Source organism: Salvelinus sp. IW2-2015, unplaced genomic scaffold, assembly GCF_002910315.2.
Source record: "Salvelinus sp. IW2-2015 unplaced genomic scaffold, ASM291031v2 Un_scaffold948, whole genome shotgun sequence".
Classification (NCBI taxonomy): domain Eukaryota; kingdom Metazoa; phylum Chordata; class Actinopteri; order Salmoniformes; family Salmonidae; genus Salvelinus; species Salvelinus sp. IW2-2015.
This window is the reverse complement of record NW_019942660.1, coordinates 138636-154645: the sequence shown is the minus strand read 5'-3', so window position 1 is coordinate 154645 and position 16010 is coordinate 138636. Positions and strand designations below refer to the sequence as shown.

Below are 16010 nucleotides of genomic sequence, written 5' to 3'. Positions count from 1 at the left end.
CAAGCAGAATCTGAACATCAGACAGGATGGCATTGTCTCCCTCARGCCGTGCATTGGCTACTGCTATAGGTTTCAGGAGTTTCAGGCTGCTTACCACTCTCTCTTACCACTCTCTCCCAACATATATGATCCAGGAGGATCCTCTTGATCAAATCAAAGTTTATTTGTCACGTGCGCCGAATACAACAGGTTACACCTTACAGTGAAATGCTTACTTACAGGCTCTAACCAATGGTGTGGGAAAAAAAGAAGGTATGTGTGTGTGTAGGTAAGTAAAGAAATAAAAACAGTAAAAAGACATTTGAAAAAAGAGTAGCAAGGCTATATACAGACACCGGTTAGTCAGCTTATTGAGGTAGTATGTGCATGTTGGTATCGTTAAAGTGACTATGCTTATATGAATAACAGAGTAGCAGAAGCGTAAAAAGAGGGGTTGGCGGGTGTGGGCACAATGCAGATAGCCCGGTTAGCCAATGTGGCGGGTGCACTGGTTGGTCAGGCCAATTTAGGTAGTATGTATATGAATGTATAGTTAAAGTGACTATGCATATAAGATAAACAGAGTAGCAGCAGCGTAAAAGAGAGGTTGGGGGGGGCACACAATGCAAATAGTCCGGGTAACCATTTGGTTCCCTTTCAGGAGTCTTATGGCTTGGGGGAAAAAAACAGTTGAAAAGCCTTTTTGTCGTAGACTTGGCACTCCGGTACCGCTTGCCATGCGGTAGTAGAGAGAACAGTCTATGACTGGGGTGGCTGGGGTCTTTGACAATTTTTAGGGCCTTCCTCTGACACGCCTGGGTGTAGAGGTCCTGGATGGCAGGCAGCTTTGCCCCAGTGATGTACTGGCCGTACGCACTACCCTGTGAAGTGCTTGCGGTGAGGCCGAGCAATTGCCGTACCAGGCAGTGATGCACCGTCAGGATGCTCTCGATGTTGCAGCTGTAGAACCTTTGAGGATCTCAGGACCCATGCCAAACTTTTTTAGTTTCCTGAGGAGGAATAGGCTTTGTCGTGCCCTCTTCACGACTGTCTTGGTGTGTTTGGACCAATCTAGTTTGTTGTTGATGTGGACACAAAGGAACTTGAAGCTCTCAACCTGCTCCACTACAGCCCCGTCGATGAGAATGGGGGCGTGCTCGGTGCTCCTTTTCCTGTAGTCCACAATAATCTCCTTAGTCTTGATCACRTTGAGGGATAGGTTGTTATTCTGGCACCACCCGGCCAGGTCTCTGACCTCCTCCCTATAGGCTGTCTCGTCGTTGTCGGTGATCAGGCCTACCACTGTTGTGTCGTCAGCAAACTTAATGATGGTGTTGGAGTCGTGCCTGGCCATGCAGTCGAGGGTGAACAGGGAGTACAGGAGGGGACTGAGCACGCACCCCTGGGGAGCTCCAGTGTTGAGGATCAGCGTGGCAGATGTGTTGCTACCTACCCTCGCCACCTGGGGGGCGGCCTGTCAGGAAGTCCAGGATCCAGTTGCAGAGGGAGGTGTTTAGTCCCAGGATCCTTAGCTTGGTGATGAGCTTTGAGGGTACTATGGTGTTGAACGCTGAGCTGTAGTCAATGAACAGCATTCTCATACAGGTGTTCCTTTTGTCCAGGTGGGAAAGGGCAGTGTGGAGTGCAATAGCGATTGCATCATCTGTGGATCTGGGTAGTATGCAAATTGGAGTGAGTCTAGGGTTTCTGGGATAATGGTGTTTATGTGAGCCATTACCAGCCTTTCAAAGCATTTCATGGCTACGGACGTGAGTGCTACGGGTCTGTAGTCATTTAGGCAGGTTGCCTTTGTGTTCTTGGGCACAGGGCTCAATACAGACTCAATCAGGGACATGCTGAAAATGTCAGTGAAGACACCTACCAGTTGGTCAGCACATGCCCGGAGCACACGTCCTGGTAATCCGTCTGGCCCCGCAGCCTTGTGTATGTTGACCTGTTTTACTCAGGTCTTACTCACGTCGGCTACGGAGAGCGTGATCACACAGTCGTCCGGCACAGCTGATGCTCTCATGCATGCCTCAGTGTTGCTTACCTCGAAGCGAGCATAGAAGTGATTTAGCTCGTCTGGTATGCTCGTGTMACTGGGCAGCTCGCAGCTGTGCTTCCCTTTGTAGTCTGTAATAGTTTGCAAGCCCTGCCACATCCGACGAGCGTCGGAGCCGGTGTAGTATGATTCAATCTTAGCCCTGTATTGACGCTTTGCCTGTTTGATGGTTCGTCGCAGGGCATAGCGGGATTTCTTGTAAGCTTCCGTGTTAGAGTCCCGCACTTTGAAAGAGGCAGCTCTACCCTTTAGCTCAGTGCGAATGTTGCCTGTAATCCATGGCTTCTGGGTGGGTTATGTACGTACAGTCACTGTGGGGACAACGTCCTCAATGCACTTACTGATAAAGCCAGTGACTGATGTGGTGTATTCCTCAATGTCATCGGAAGAATCCCGGAACATGTTCCAGTCTGTGATAGCAAAGCAGTCCTGTAGTTTAGCATCTGCTTAATCTGACCATTTTTTTCTAGACCGAGTCACTGGTGCTTCCTGCTTTAATTTTTGCTTGTAAGCAGGAATAAAGAGGATAGAGTTGTGGTCGGATTTACCAAATGGAGGGCGAGGGAGAGCTTTCTCTGTGTGTGGAGTACAGGTGATCTAGAATTGTTTTCCCTCTGGTTGCACATTTAACATGTTGATAGAGATTTGGTAGAACTGATTTAAGTTTCCCTGCATTAAAGTCTCCGGCCACGAGGAGCGCCGCCTCTGGGTGAGTGGTTTCCTGTTTGCTTATGTCCTTATACAGCTGGCTGAGTGCGGTCTTAGTGCCAGCATCTGTCTGTGGTGGGTACAAAAGAAACAGCCACGAAAAGTATAGCTGGAACTCTCTAGGCAAGTTGTGGCTATTTATCACAATATACTCTACTTCAGGCGAGCAAAATCTAGAGACTTCCTTAGATTTCGTGCACAGCTGTTTACAAATATGCACAGACCGCCCCCCTCGTCTTACCGGGTGTGGCTGTTCTATCCTGCCGGTGCAGCGTGTATCCGCAGCTGAATATCCATGTCGTCATTCAGCACGATTCCGTGAAGCATAGGATATTACAGTTTTTGATGTCTCTTGTAGGATATTCGTGATCTTACCTCGTCTAGTTTAGTGTCTAATGATTGCACGTTGGTGAGTAATTTTGACGTTAACGGCAGTTTTCCTAGTTGTCTTCTGCGGGTCCGGACGAGGCATCCGGCTTTTCGTCCTCTGCGTTGCTTCCTTTTGGCGAAAAAAAACAACACATAATAGCACAATTGTTTAGGAGACCGTAAAACGGCAGCCATCTCCTCCGGCGCCATTTTCTGATGGGGCTGTCCATTCTGCAGACTGTGATATGCCCATTTCTTGGAGAGACTCCTTCCCCTCCAGGAGAATGTCAAACATGAATGAAAACCACCAATGGGTGTTGCTGGGCAGCTTCAATGTGGTGCTCTTATTCTTCTCACGTTGCTTGGTGAGGTAGATTGCTGCTACAACTTGACGAACCTTCACATACCTAACCATTTCCTTGGCTCTCTTGTAGAGTGTATCCATCGTTTTCAGTGACATGATGTCCTTGAGGAGCAGATTCAATGCATGAGCAGCACAGCCAATGGGTGTGATGTGAGGGTAGGACTCCTCCACTTTAGACCAAGCAGCCTTCATGTTCGCAGCATTGTCTGTCACCAGTGCAAATACCTTCTGTGGTCCATGGTCATTGATGACTGCCTTCAGCTCATCTGCAATGTAGAGACCGGTGTGTCTGTTGTCACTTGTGTCTGTGCTCTTGTAGAATACTGGTTGAGGGGTGTGTCGTGGAAATACTTCTTAAAAATACCTCTTAGACACCGGAGCTTGTGAATTCAAGATAGACTTTATTACAAAGTAACAAGCCGAGCTGGTCCATGGAGCAACTGCCGGTCCCAGTCTCAGAGATCGCTTTATATACAGTTTCAGTTTGACACCACAACATACATAGTCACTCGTCTTTGTATATGATAAACATATTTTGGATTTCTGCCACTATTTTTTCTAATCTTACTTCTAGTCTGTCTACGACCATCTTTACTTGGTTTCTCCTCCCCTTCTTGGCACATACTTCAGGGCATAGATTATATTGGTGGTGTAACCATAGCAATTATACAAAAAATAATACAGACATTCATAATGCAGGTGCATGTCCAAGTACACCCACAGGACTAGGCAACGGCCTCCCTCAAGCCCACCATGGCCCAGTCACCCACAGGACCAGGCAACGGCCTCCCTCAAGCCCACAATGGCCCAGTCACACACCCACAGGACTAGGCAATGGCCTCCCTCAAGACCAAAATGGCCCAGTCACCCACAGGACTAGGCAATGGCCTCCCTCAAGACCAAAATGGCCCAGTCACACACCCACAGGACTAGGCAATGGCTTCCCTCAAGCCCACAATGGCCGTCACCCACAGGACTAGGCAATGGCCTCCCTCAAGCCCACAATGGCCCAGTCACCCATAGGACTAGGCAATGGCTTCCCTCAAGCCCACAATGGCCCAGTCACCCACAGGACTAGGCAATGGCCTCCCTCAAGCCCACAATGGCCCAGTCACCCACAGGATTAGGCAATTGCCTCCCTCAAGCCCACAATGGCCCAGTCACCCACAGGACTAGGCAATGGCCTCGCTCAAGCCCACAATGGCCCAGTCACCCAGAGGACTAGGCAATGGCTTCCCTCAAGCCGCAACATGCCATCACCCACAGGACTAGGCAATGCCTCCCTCAAGCTCACAATGCCCAGTCACCACCACGGACTATGCAATGGCCTCCTCAAGCCCGCAATGGCCCAGTCACCCACAGACTGGCATGGCCTCCCTCAAGCCCACAATGGCCCAGACACCCACAGGACTAGGCAATGGCCTCCCCAAGCCCCAATGGCCCAGTCACCAACAGGACAAGGCAATGGCCTCCCTCAAGCCCACAATGCCCAGTCACACACCCACAGGACTAGCCATTGGCCTCCCTCAAGCCACAATGGCCCAGTCCACCACAGGACTAGGCAATGGCCTCCCTCAAGCCCACAATGGCCAGTCACCCACAGGACTAGGCAATGCCTCCCTCAAGCCACAATGGCCCAGTCACCCACGGACTTAGGCAATGGCCTCCCTCAAGCCCCAATGGCCCAGTCACCCACAGGACTAGGCAATGGCCTCCCTCAAGCCCACAATGGCCCAGACACCCACGGGACTAGCAATGGCCTCCCTCAAGCCCACAATGGCCCAGTCACCAACAGGACGAGGCAGTGGCCTCCCGCAAGCCCACAATGGCCCAGGCAACACACCACAGGACTAGGACAGCCTCCCTCAAGCCCACAATGCCACTCACCCACAGGACTAGGCAATGGCCTACCCTCAAACACAATGGCCAGTCATCCACAGGACTAAGGCATTGGCCTCCCTCAAGCCCACAATGGCCCAGTTACACACAGGATTAGGCAATGGTAGATAAATTAGTAGGTAAAGCATGTCTCGTTGGAAGGGTGTATGCTGGGCGAAGAACATTCAGAAATCTCTTCCAATACACATTGCCTGTGAGCATCAGAAGTGAACCAGTTGMATTCACAGCTCGAGCAAGACATTCATCAGCATTTCTCTGACTACGTTCCTCCATTGAGTCAAAAAAACTTCTGATTCCATGAGAACCATGAGCTGTTGCTATCAATAAGGTGTCTGATTCATCATTTTCACCTCGAATAGAAGTAGAGGGACTTTAGTCAGAGGTTGCTTGTTGTGAGCGCTGAGGGAACTTTATACACTTGGTCAGATGATTCTGCATCTTTGTTGCATTCTTCACATATGATTTGGCACAGTATTTGCAAATGTACACAGCTTTTCCTTCTACATTAGCTGCAGTGAAATGTCTCCACACATCAGATGGTGCCCGTGGCAATTTCCTGTAAAGATTAGAAAAAAATGAGTAACAAAAAACCAAATACAATTCCATGTACAGATACATAGTTAAAGCAGTTAGATTAAMCAACTAATTTTTAAGACTTGTTTAAAAAAAAWTMAACATGTATGGAAACAGGTGAATTAACACTCCTCAGTTAGCAGGCTCAAGCAAGCTAAACCCYACATGGTAGCAAAAACTAACTAGCAGAAATTGTTAACAAGTTAGAAATGATTTAAAACACACTTTGCTGTAGACTATTTACTAGTTAACAAAACATCATATATGTCATAAAATATATTCACCCCACCCAGTATTGTAATCAAAACTTACCAGAAAGCATGTAGTCCTTGGCTCGGACAGTGTAGTAGTGTGGGCTAAATAGCATCTCATAGTGTGCAAGATCTTGATAATCAGCTGTACATGTGATGGAAGAGTGCACTGCACATTTGATGGAAGATTGCACTGTGCATGCAGAGGGTTGCAATTCCGTTAAATTGGGGATAGTAGGGATGCACGATATATCGGTGAACATATCGGAATCGGACGATATTAGCTAAAAATACCAATATTGGTATCAGCCCGATATTTAGTTTAACGCCGATGTTAAAAACCGATGTCAAAGCTACCGTGCAAACCCATATAACGTAGGTACATGACGTAATGACGCCACGTAACATTTTGCACTACACGTGCAACACAGCATTCCTAACCTAGCCCACAATGTCTGCTGTGTGGATCGAGCAGTCAACAAGTCAAGCAGTCATTTGAAAGAGTAAGAAAATTTCAGCGAGACAACTCAAAGGCAAAATCCATTAAAACCAAGATAATTTAATTCATTGCCCTTGACAATCAACCGTTCTCTGTTGTGGGTGATGTTGGCTTTCGCCGACTGGTAGAGCACCGGTACATACTACCAAGGGCGCTATTTTTCAGATGTTGCCCTACCGGAGTTACACAGTAATAGCGTCACTGCTATTAGCTTCACGACATACATACTATGGAACGCCGTTTGGGTCGTTGCGTGTTAAAAAAGATACAGTAGCACTGTCAAAGCTGTACGAAAAAGTCTGCAAACACCGGCCACAAACAATGTGTTTACAATACTACGTTGGTAATAAAGCATCATTTGTTCGACCGCAACTTCTGAGGTAGCTAGCTTTAGCTTGGTACCTAGCTAGCACCAATACAACCAGCCTGAAAACAATGACCAGTAGAAACTGCAGTAATTTTCATTATTCTTAGCAATGATTTAGGAATTCTTGTGAGTAAGTATTAGCTAGGTTGCCACTTGTTGTTCGCCTATTGAAATTGAACTTCAGTTCATGAAAATAAATAGCTAGCCAGCTACTTAACCCTGTTGCCCAAAGCTAACGTTATAAGCAGCCAGCCAGCTTCATCTGTCTAATGAGGCTYGACCGGACCGGGTTATGTGTTGTGAAGCTAGCCACAATAAGGATTAGGCACAATAGTGGAATTTGCGGTTTGCCTTCAAAATACACGTATGTCATTGACAGTGATGCAAATGAAAACAAATAGTAAAATTATGCCATACTTTTATTTTGAAGGCTAACCGCAAAGTCCACTATTAGCTTCCCATATATGGGTCTGACCACCATTAATAAGACACCTAGCTATATAGCTACTGAAAGAGATTATGTAATTTTGCTATGTTTTTKGGGAAAAACATTGTTTGCATCCATGAGCTAGCTAGCTTTTTTATGACCATCACTGTAGGTGCTCGAGACAACTTTACCAGCATCATAGCATAYGTATCGATGAATCGTTGTGACATATGAAATACGAGTGATAATCAATATGTAATAACTATGTAAAAAAAAAAGTATGAATGCATTAAATTATTATGTGACGTGCAGTCATATTCAGGTCCTGTTTGGTCAACAAGCTTATTTTATATTGTATCTTTTTTGACACGCAAAGACCCAAACGGCATTCCATAGAAATCCTGGTTGAGAATGAAATGACGGAACAACAAACAGCACAGCAAGTAAGTAAGTGAAAGAAATAGGTTTTGATGATGTTTTACCAGTAATGGGGACATCAGTAAATGCCATCAAAATAACTCAGTGTGGTGCGTGTGTGTGAGTAACCTTTATTTAACTAGGCAAGTCAGTTAAGAACAAATTCTTATTTACAATGATGGCTTAACCCGGACGAAGCTGGACCAATTGTGCGCCGCCCTATGGGACTCCCAATCACTGCCGGATGTGATACAGCCTGGATAGCCCGGCAGTAATGTTGAGTTTATCAATTTAAATGCAAGACTGTTTATGGAAAAAACAAGTTTGCAGAATTGTATGTATTGTTAATCTGTATGTTATCTATTGTTAATCTGGACCATCCATGAATGTCAATGCTGATAGCGTTTATGGTTTATTCGACCAGGTTTGATGCCAAAGCGAGGTAMAGGCATTGAGCAGCTCTGCCTTCTCACGCAAGTAGCCAACTCAAGCTCTTGCCGACAGCAACCACTCTGCCTTCTTGCGCAAGGGAGGGGCTTCGGGTTGCATGATGTAATCTCTTCGAAAATGTTTTTTTTGCAATTGCTGAATTCCAATAGATGGCAGCATAAGACCACAAATTAAATTTCATATGATCAGTTCTCCCTGGATACACCCCCCACTCACAGAAAAACTCCCAAACGTTTTTTTCTGTCCCTTCCACACTGCTAACTCAAGAGGAAGGACCGAAACACCCTTTTAACAGATTACTGTGAATTACTATGATGATGATTCACGTTTATTATTACCTATTTTCATGCTCATGTTTTGAAATTATACTTGATTACTATTTCAATAACGATTATCAATAATCCTGAACATTAATTCAGTCACCTATGGTCGAGAAACTTATTTTTCTAGAACATTTATTGTCAAATTCACCACCAACTTCTCGCACAAGTAACTAACTGTAAAGCAATGGGTGACCATTTTAGAAAATCATGGGACTTATAGTTTAGTTGCATGCTATTTTATGTCAATCATATTGCTGCTCATAGCCTAGAGTATAACTGATTCTTTGTGGTCTTATGCTGCCATCTATTGGAAATATTTAGCAATTCAAATTATTAATTCTCATAAAGACATTGGTGAGGCAGCTGCGAAATAAAGGGTAATTTTCTTAGTAATTCCCGAGATCAGTCTCAACCCTGCCCCACGCCAATTTCTGGACTTTCACATAGTGGTTACTAGGTCACACCCAATTCAAACCACATTTAAAAAATAACACAAATGCGGCTTGTTTATCAAGTGTTCTGCTTTGCAATAATAAATATCATTAAATAACTAATAACAAAAAAACAGCAAAATGCTGACATGTTTTAATTATATTTAAAAAATAATAAAAATAACCATCGAAATGCTATTTAGTACTATAATGGTATWTACTAACATAATATTATTACWAAAATATTTTCTACAAGTGTTCTAGGTTATCCCTATTGTATAATCCTAACCCTAAAATTAGGGGTTAGGGCTAAAATGGGTGAAACCTATGGTTAAGGCTAATATAGGTTATGCGTGGGTTCAGGTTTTTTAAGGCAAAAAACAGCTAGCTCTCTTGCTCCTCCCTGTGGCCTTCTGTGGGTAATACATAACTAATTTGTGACACTTGCTAGGCTCATCTGAGGTAGCAACTGCTTCAGATCTACAAATCAATGAGCAAGACCTATCCATTTGATTTGCAACTCAGTGAACCTGCTCAGCATTCGCTCAATTCGATGCCAATGAACGAACAGATTTCGACGCATGTAAAATTAACAAGAAACAACAAATCATTGGTTATTCGGTTATTTCTTAATTATAAAATGTTTAAAAATCRGCCACATCTTGAAAAAGAGGACTGGGACACGGGTTTTGTTTTGGCTTTACACCTTTAAAAAAATATATATATATGGTTAACCATGACCAGAAAATGTTTAACGTTTGATTGCGATGCGCCAGCCATCGCTAGAACTGTGGTTCATCAGAACTTGTACCCAGGCGAACAGTGAGCTTACTCACAAAGTAGTCGTAACCATGTTAATAATTAGTTACATGAGGTAACCCTACGAGGTACCTGATGAAGCCTACAAGGTTAACGTGGGCAAGTCTTATTGACAGCAATAGTGAAGCAGGCATTGACATTGTGAGGCAGAACAATGGGCTGGGAAAAGTGATGCCAACTTAGCAATTATGTTGCTAGATTTAGCAACTTTTTTTCAAACAGGACCTAGCAACAATTTTAGCTACTTTTAAAAATGTATTTTGAACTTTTAGCAACTTTTGAAAAGTGACTCAAACGCTAAAATGCACGCATTTCCCCTCTAAATGACACAGAACGTTTTTTTCTGTCACAACACAAGGGCCTGGCTGCAAAAGTGCATTGTGAGTGACGTCGGCAGCAGGCGCTCAGCTCGTGCACAGGCAGCAGCAGGCCAGCAGCAATTTCAGCAAATTGCAAACCATTGTTGGCTGACTGCAGCAGCAGTAGCATGGGTTCGATGAGCCAAACCCAATGAATATAGTTGGTAACGAATGTTTGATCTTGAACAGAACAACATCAATCAACATGTTGTTTCAATCAAAAATGTACAGAAAAGAAGTGGGAGTCTGTACCTGAACAAATGTCAAATCATATTTTTTGCAGAGATGGCCAGTCAATTTGAGTAATGTTATTGTGTATTCTACGTAAGACGCAGTTTTACGTTATCACGCAATGACATCMCAACGTCATTTAGCAACAAATCAACCTGCCTCTAGCAACTTACCCTGAAAATTWGTTGGCAACACTGGCTGGGAATAGGACGTTCGGGAAAAGGTAGTTGGTGTCACGGTGCTCACTTCGAACACACCGACAGTGTCATTGCATTTTGGTACACCAGCATTACATTCATATCCAATAAAACGCTGCGTTTGCCTTGCAGCATAGCGCTGCATATGCAGTGCGTTCGGTGTGGTGAATACAAACTGTATGCGAAAACGGCTTAACAGAAATGGTAGCAGAAGGTGAATGTTGAACTTTTGTTGCACACATCCAGATGAYGCTGTCGGTGTGTCCGAAGCTTAGTCTAACAACATTGTAGCTCAACGTAGAATACTGCTGTTGTCACGGGCGTTGCAACTCTGTTTCAAGCATTATTGATAATGTGGTTACATATAGYTTATTACAAGGTCCAGCGTTCGATACAAAGTTGCTTGTTATCACAATCATGAACATCATGACAGGTAGAGGTAGCTAGCTAGCGTTAGCTTGCTTAATTAACTGTTGATGAGTTATAAACAAACACCAACGGGCTAACGTTAGTCAACACCATAGTTAACTAGCTAACGGTACATGCTTTAGCAATAACTAATTAGACGATTCCTACTGCTACAAAAGATTTTGCCAACTATTACTAGTATCTGGCAAAAGCGATTCAATAATTTATTCGATCGGCTAACTAAGAGAACGATTACAAGGCCTTCACTAACTGGCAATCGAATAAGACATTGACAAGCTTGCATAATACCGCGCAAGCAAGTTAAGAACCTTGCAGTTGAATATTAAGAGATCACCAAAACACCAATTGGTGGTAAGCTGTCATTACACGGCGCAATACAATTAGAAGAACTAGATCACGACACAGTTAACTGGGCCTGCTGGCTAGCTAGATCCAGCAGTTCGGTTTTAGGATTTATTAGCTAGCTGCAAGCTACTAGTACATTGATTCATTATGTACCGGTTAGCTAACTACGTTAACGTAGCTAACTAGCTATTTCATGACCTCCGTTCCAGCTTACGTTATGTTGCTGGTTAGCTAACTACATMCAACTGCTTAAGACAAATGTTCAAAACAAACAACATAGAAAACAACRAAATCCTTACCAGATATATCCATTTGGGAGCAAGTACAACAATGCAACGCCTGCTAGCTAAGAAAACATGAATCGGGGAGCCGTGGAAAAAAGGGCGTCTCTAGTTACCACAGACACAAAGTCAGATGGCCCGCCTACTCGACCAATCAGATGAGGGAGTGTGATGATGAGTATGCCGACCGCCTTGCATGGGCAAAAAATTGAATGGTTTTGATATAATGATTTTTTTCAGAAATTTAGAAATTGATAAAGATGTAGTATATTTAATTAAACTGAGAATAATATTAGGTACATTTCATATTCACAAATGCAAATGGTCTAATTCAAAACCTAACTTTTTTCACTTAATAAATTAATTTAAACAATATGGCACTACTTTAACTAAAATGAAAAACAAAAAGRCAATTAAAACTTTGTTTGTTTAGGATTCCTGGCAAWGTAAATAGTCTGTATGTATGCTTGTTTGCATGTGACTATTCCTCTTCTGTTTGTTGATATTTGTTAATAAAAATAAAATAAATAAATAAAAAACATRCATTTGTTTTATCTAGTGATCCATCAATTATTTTGTTATTTATTAGCTATAATAAAACCAACTGTTCTAACTGCAAAGTGGTAATTGGATGTCTTATTCAAACTCAGCTTGCAAGCTATTATGATTTGTATTTGTATTTATTATGGATCCCAATTAGCTGCTTCCAAAGCAGCAGTTACTCTTCCTGGGGTCCAGAAAAATTAAGGCAGTTATACAATTTAAWWWWWTKTACAATACATTAATTACAGAATTCACAACACACTAAGTGTGTGCCCTCAGGCCCATACTCCACTACCACATATCTACAATGCAAAATCGATGTGTATGTGTGTATAGTGCGTATGTTATCATGTGTGTATGTATACATCTCAAATCAAAGTGTGCTGTAATTGGCAGTGAAATGCTTATTTACGAGCCCTTAACCAACAATGCAGCTTTAAGAGAAATAAGTATTCAGTAAAAATAGATAAGTAAAACATTTAAATAACAAATAATTAGGAGTCAGCAGTAAAATAACAGTAGCAAGGCTATATACAGGGGGTTAAAGTACAGAGTCAATATGCGGGGGCACATGTTAGTCAAGATAATTGAGGTAATATGTACATGTAGGTAGAGTTAAAGTGAATATGCATAGATAATAAACAGAGAGTAGCAGCAGCATGAAATCAAATCAAATGTATTTATAGAGCCTTCTTACATCAGCTGATATCTCAAAGTGCTGTACAGAAACCCAGCCTAAAACCCCAAACAGCAAGCAATGCAGGTGTAGAAGCACGGTGGCTAGGAAAAACTCCCTAGAAAGGCCAAAACCTAGGAAGAAACCTAGAGAAGAACCAGGCTATGAGGGGTGGCCAGTCCTCTTCTGGCTGTGCCGGGTGGAGATTATAACAGAACATGGCCAAGATGTTCAAATGTTCATAAATGACCAGCCATGGTCAAATAATAATAATCACAGTAGTTTGTCGAGGTGCCAACAGGTCAGCACCTCAGGAGTAAATGTCAGTTGGCTTTTCATAGCCGATCATTCAGAGTATCTCTACCGCTCCTACTGTCTCTAGAGAGTTTGAAAACAGCAGGTCCGGGACAGGTAGCACTCCAGTGAACAGGTCAGGGTTCCATAGCCGCAGGCAGAACAGTTGAAACTGGAGCAGCGGCACGACCAGGTGGACTGGGACAGCAAGAGTCATCAGGCCAGTAGTCCTGGTATGGTCCTAGGGTTCAGGTCCTCCAAGAGAGAAAGAAAGAAAGAGAGAGAGAGTTAGAATGAGCATACTTCAATTCACACAGGACACCACTGGCCCTAGCCCCCCGACACATAATCTACTGCAGCATAAATACTGGAGGCTGAGACAGGAGTGGTCAGGAGACACTGTGGCCTCATCCGACGATACCCTCGGACAGGGCCAAACAAACAGGATAGCTAATGGGGATCCAAAATAAATACAAATTCAATATTTATTTGTGCCAGGGGCGAAAATCTGATATCAATTTTGGAGGGGACAATTAAATTAAATGTTCTCAAGAGCAATTCCTGAGGGGGACAACAAAAGTAGTGCTGTAACACATAGCCTACGTTGTAATATGTTAAATGAATTTTGAGGAACCATAATTACTACTACTGGATAATTGATAGGTACAGTAGATAACTGAAGTGTTGTCCCAACTTGTTCAAATGTTTAAATMATTATAGTACTACTACTAATAATAGTTATAGCAGTGTTCCTTATCAGTCCAGTATGAACACAGGAATTTGTATTTACAACCAGCAATACCAAGAAAGGCCAGTAGGTGGCAATGGTACTGTACATTGTATGGGTGCAGTTTTCGTAAATACAATGAACATGGTGTGATCTCATCTAAAATAATCTTAATTGACAAGCATCACAAAGTCTCCGTATTGAATTGACCTTTTTCTGAAACCTTTTCTGATACATTTATATAGTCATTAAATATGTGCCACTGGCCTGAGTGTACTACAATAGCTTTACAAGAACAAAACGTTAAAAATAAGTACAGTTCTAAAAGAGAAATAACTACTTCCATGTACAAACAAAATAAATCAACCAAAATATCCTTCAAAATACTTATTGTTCAGTCAGTGTTCTTCAAACAGCTATGGACAAGTATGTCACCCAAAATATGCAATTTAAAATAAAATAAAATAAATAATTTGTAAGTGTACTGTCATGTACTAAAAACTGAAAACTACTAAACAAAATACCATATCATACTATACACCAGGGGTTCTCAAACAGGGRTATGTGGACCCCTTGGGGTCCCTGGTGTAATTGCAAGGGGTCCGTGAAATAAAAAGTGTAATGAACGTATTCAGCACCACAAGGATTCCAGTAACTTTAAATATAATATAGACCACTCAAAACCTTGCTTGCCTTGCCTCAAAATATGCAGTGGTTCCAGTACCCCAAAAAGGTTGAGAACCACTGCTATACACACTACTGAACAAAATAACCAAACATATGTTTTCGGGTTTCAATGGATCCAACAAATTGCTGGCAGATATGTTCCCTCTTGAGACTGTCCAGACTGTCTTTATGTACATTACAGACAACTATGCCGTTCAGTGTCTCTTGGCCCTGGCTAGCCCGTAGCCCTGCGGAGTGCACTGAAACTCCTCTCAGTCTCACATGAAGACACTGGCACCTCAACTTGGTCAAACAAGTACCTCCACTGGAAGCCTCCTGAGGACCTCTGCTGCCTCTCCACTGCTGCTACAGGGGTATTTGTTGCAGAAGAGAGGCAACTGCACTGAAAGAGAATCTATGTTCAGCTCAGGGTACTGATCTAGAGACTCATCTAACTCCCCCGTGAGAAGCGCTCTTTCCAACTTTTGCAGGACTGTCCTAGTCAAAACGGTCGCCAAACAGAAMCTCCACACCATCCAACACTTWAAAAAATTCTGCCCTGTAGTGATCCACTGCTTTGCCAGCAAATCGTCTTGAGTGTCTCAATGGATTCAATGGTGTCAATCAATGTTGTTGCTTTCTCATACAGTGCAAGGTAGCTTTCGTAATTTCTGTTGTTCACCTCACGCGCTGGATAACTGGGCACTGATTGGATTTAGCTGGTGTGCTGTTACAGTTACAAAGGGGTGTTGGGTTTGGCAGTTTTGATGTGCCTCGGGAATTTTTCAATGGCTTTTCTCCAGTATCCTAAATCCTGCACTAATGAAGGCAGCATCTGCTCTTTAGCAAAAATGGCTGGCTTGAAAACCCTTGGCTACCGTGAAAAACAACACTTCTTTTATTTGATGATTATAATGTAGCCAGGGAAATCGTGAAACCATCTCTTCTTGGAAACGTCACACTCTTGTTGGCAGAGTTTGTGGTTCAATACATTGCGGGTGTTGCTGATATGGTTTTGTGCCATCACTGAGGTAACTGGACAATGCTGTATCCACTGTCCTCTATACTGGTGCGCTGGCAACAGGTTGACACCTGGTCTCTGCCGTGGCTGTTGACACTGTCCTCTGAAGTCTCTCTCCTGGCTCTTTCCCTTTCACCACCCTCACTGACTCACAGTCTGTCCTAGAAAATATATAAGGTGTTTGCCATACTCCTAACTACACCGGTACCGGTAAACAAATCTTAGTTCAGTCACCAGTTTAAGTTGAGCTGTGGGGTATCCATGGCATTTTTCCATTTATGTCCCTATTTTCCAGTCTAA

General features: G+C 43.2%; 1 protein-coding gene across 1 annotated transcript in view; it reads right to left on the bottom strand.

The window, feature by feature from the left end:
• The window catches only part of LOC112069250 (nuclear receptor coactivator 6-like), a 44105-nt gene extending 32210 nt beyond the window's left edge, over positions 1 to 11895 (bottom strand). The window contains exon 1 of the mRNA XM_070438469.1: positions 11802 to 11895. The gene's annotated coding sequence lies outside the window, so the exon portion shown is untranslated. The remainder of the gene's footprint in view (positions 1 to 11801) is intronic.
• Between the last annotated feature and the right edge of the window lie 4115 nt (positions 11896 to 16010).